Source organism: Nicotiana sylvestris, chromosome 6 (genome assembly GCF_000393655.2).
Source record: "Nicotiana sylvestris chromosome 6, ASM39365v2, whole genome shotgun sequence".
Classification (NCBI taxonomy): domain Eukaryota; kingdom Viridiplantae; phylum Streptophyta; class Magnoliopsida; order Solanales; family Solanaceae; genus Nicotiana; species Nicotiana sylvestris.
The window spans coordinates 158,737,411-158,741,157 of NC_091062.1; the positions used below are offsets into that span (position 1 = coordinate 158,737,411).

Below are 3,747 nucleotides of genomic sequence, written 5' to 3' on the forward strand. Positions count from 1 at the left end.
GACCAATCACCTAAGACAGATGAAGAAAGGAAGTACATGTCCAAAGTTCTGTATGCTTCAGCAGTAAAAAGTTTGATGTATGTTATGGTTTGCACTAGACCTGACATAGCCCATGCAGTTGGAGTTGTCAGTAGATATATGTCAGATCCAGGAAAGGAGCATTGGGAAGGTGTAAAATGGATATTGCGATATCTCAAGGCACATCAGGTATGACACTTTGTTTCAAAAAGAGCAATATTATCTTACAAGGTTTTGCTGATGCAAATTTAGGTGGCGATCTGGATAGTCGAAAAAGTACCACGGGCTACGTGTTCACCTTGGGTGGTACTGCTGTTAGTTGGATGTCCAGACTTCAGAAAAATGTTGCTCTATCTACCACTGAAGCAGAGTACATGACAATCTCAGAAGCTGGAAAAGAGATGATTTGGCTAAAGAATTTTCTTAAAGAGCTAGGTAAAGAGCAGGACAATTGTGAGCTTTTCAGCGATAGCCAGAGTGCAATTCATCTTGCCAAGAATCCAGTGTTTCATGCAAGATCGAAGCATATCCAGTTGATGTATCATCATATCCGAGAGTTGATAAATGAAGGAACTCTTTCCCTACAGAAGATACCAGGATCAAAGAACCCGTCATACATGTTGACCAAAGTTGTCGGTGTTGACAAACTGAGGCTGTGCACTGCCTCAGTTAGCCTTCAAGACTGACAGAGTGAAGGCGCCACCAGAGAATAGCAAATCTTTCTTTATTTTCTTTCTTGATGTAACATAGGTTTGAGGGGGAGATTGATAGGACCAAACCTGTTGTTGTATGTGAAAGTAGACAAAACAAAAGAAAGAAAAATAAAAAAGAGATGAAAATATGATGTAAGTGCTTACATCGACATTCTTGTGATGTAAGCACTTACCTCAACATTCTTATGATGTAAGCGCTTACATCGGCATTCTTATGATGTAAGCGCTTACCTCGGCATGACATTCAAATGCTTATAAATAGGGGTCTACATTTTCATTTGTAGATCATCCCAAAACTTCTTCTTTCTCTCTTCAATTAATAAAGAGCTATTCTTTGTGTGGCCGTGGAGTACGCAAAAATTGCCGAACCACGTAAATCTTGTCTTGTCTTGTGCAATTTATTGCTTTTCTCTTTTACATATTCTTTTCTTTCTATTAGCTTGATACACTTCCCTACAATTTCCAGGTTTGAATTTGCTGAAGTTTGCTTCTTTTTACCCCAGATTATATGTTTTTTGTTATTCCTTTTAGTGCCACCATCTCCTCTTGCTTCATGTTTCATTTTGAGTGGCCAAAAGTGTAGAAGAGTTTGAACATCTAACCAAATTTTTTTAAGGCTATGGGTAAAGTAGCCCAAAAAATCATAAATTCCTTTGGAAATCTTTACAGAACTAATGTTGTGCAGGTTTATCTTTTTAGCACACTCCTTACATAAGTTTTTAATGTGGAACAGACATTCTTTTCTAGTTTATTCCTTGAAAAGAGGGCCTGGAGTAGAGAGAAGACTCAATAGTTAAGGAGTACTCCAGGAGCAGAGTTAATGGCTTGGTGGCTGAATTGAGAGAGAGAAGTCCAGAAAGGATCAATGAGTTGAGTTGAAAGATAGAAAACTCGGAGCGATAGAATAGGTAGTGAGGAAAAGATTGCGAAAACGGGCTCATTAAAATTTGGTACTGATTCCATGTGAAAAAATTGGAGCATTCAATCTAAACTTTAAGGTTATGGAGGCAGTAGCCCAAGGTTGAACCCCTTTGATTAGTTTACACAATCAATGTGAGGTAGGTTTATTCTTTAACATAAAGAGGTTACGTATATAAATAAACAATATCTTCATTGTAAGATAGTATTACTTTCTTCATTCTTCTTGTTGTGTTTTTACCTAAATCTTATTTCATGTAAAAGAAAAAAGTTCAATAAATCCAGGAAGGATTCTACACATAATTGATAACAAAGATGGTGAAATTTTAAGGAACAAGTAGAGGGTCCATAGTAACTTATCATGGTATAGCAATGGCTTATGGATTTGGAGTACTTGGCAGAAAAATGCCATGTTTTGATTGGTATGATATTGGCTTATGAATTTGGAATACTTGACAGAGAATGTCATGCTGTTTATTGCCACTTCACATAACCATGAACATTTAAAACTTGATTTAATTCAAACATGCATATTATCCAACCATGTTTATTTTTTATAATAGGGGTGGCAAATGGCCGGGTTGGGCTGAATTTGGGCGGGTCAAGATGGGTTAGGTAATAAATGGGTCATTGCCCAACCCAGTCCAAAGTGTATTGGGTTAAGATGGGTTGGGTCAAGATGGGCTAAACAATGAGTCATAACCCAACCCGCCCAACTTGACCCATGTTTTAGAACCATGCTCATCTTGCATAAAAAAAATATTTTACCTTAAAATATGTAAGTTGACAAATATTTTATGGGTGGGGTGGGGAGAGGGTGGATGGTGCAGAAAAACGAAAAAATATAAAACAAAAAACAGAAATTGAAATTATAAAAAAAAGTAAAAAAAAATTGAGGGGTTTTGCGCGCGAGGTAGGGGGTAGGGGTAGGGTGGATGGTGCAGAAAATAAAAAAATAGAAATTGAAAATACAAAAAAAAGTGAATTTTTTTTAGGTGGGGAGGGTGGGTTAGGGGGGAGGGTGGGTGACGCAGAAAAACAAAAAAACAGAAAATTGAAAATAAAATAAAAAAAGTAAAAAAAAATTTGGGGGTTTTGCAGGGGTGGGTGGGTATGGTAGAAAAACAAAAGAACAGAAAATTAAAAATACAAAATAAATAAATAAATAAAATTGGGGAAACTAAGTAAATTTCTAGATAAGTTGGGTTGAGATTCTTTGTTTTGGGTGAGTTTTATGGGTTGTATTTTGGCTGTTAAATAGGTCAGAATGGGCTATAAAAAATAATGGGTTAACTTGGGCTCAACCCAAATTGACCCATGAGCTAAAATATTTGTAGCCCAACCCATTAATCTCTGGGCTAGTTGGGCGGATTAGATGAGTTTGGACTCAAATTGCCACCCCTATATAAAATTATGGATACAACATTGTAACTAATGTATTTATCATCGTTTAACCATGCAGGAAGAAGAAATGAGAGAAGTGAGTGAAAAAACTAATGTCGAAGTGGCATGGTTCAGTATATTGTCCATTAGCGTCTGCATATTGGCTGCAGCTATGCAAGTATGGTATTTGAAGCGCTTCTTCAGGAAGAAAAAACTCATATAGTTTTATGAGTTGATAGCTTTTCCTCTTGTGGGGGAACCATAGCTCACAGAAAAATAGCAACGACGAAATTCTTTCCCTTTGTAACTGTCACACCTCCTTTTTGCGCACCCGCCCCGAAGGGTTAAATGCGCGAGGGAGTTTTTCTAATTTAAGTGACAATATTCGAAATGAGATTATTTATTTAATTCAGAGTCGCCACTTGGGAAAGGTTTGGCTTTTGGTGTCCCAAGTCACCGGTTTATCTTGAATCCCAAATCGAGGAAATTTTCGACTTTTCCAAATGAAGTCTGCGAACCAGAAATTCTAAGTAAGGAATTCTGTTGACCCGAGGGAAGGTGTTAGGCACCCTCGAATCCCGTGGTTCTAGCACGGTCGCTTAAATTGTTATAATGGCTAAATATCTGATTTAAATACATGTTATGACTTACGTGCTTTTATTAAGTTTAAACCGCTTTTATCATTATCACTTATTTTTATAGAATTGCAACGTCG

General features: G+C 37.1%; 1 long non-coding RNA gene across 1 annotated transcript; it reads left to right on the forward strand.

Moving 5' to 3' along the window:
- Positions 1-978: 978 nt before the first annotated feature.
- LOC138870064 (uncharacterized) lies at positions 979-3,444 on the forward strand. Its single transcript, XR_011400287.1, has 2 exons — positions 979-1,789; positions 3,112-3,444. It is a non-coding gene; the product is annotated as an uncharacterized lncRNA (long non-coding RNA).
- Positions 3,445-3,747: the final 303 nt, after the last annotated feature.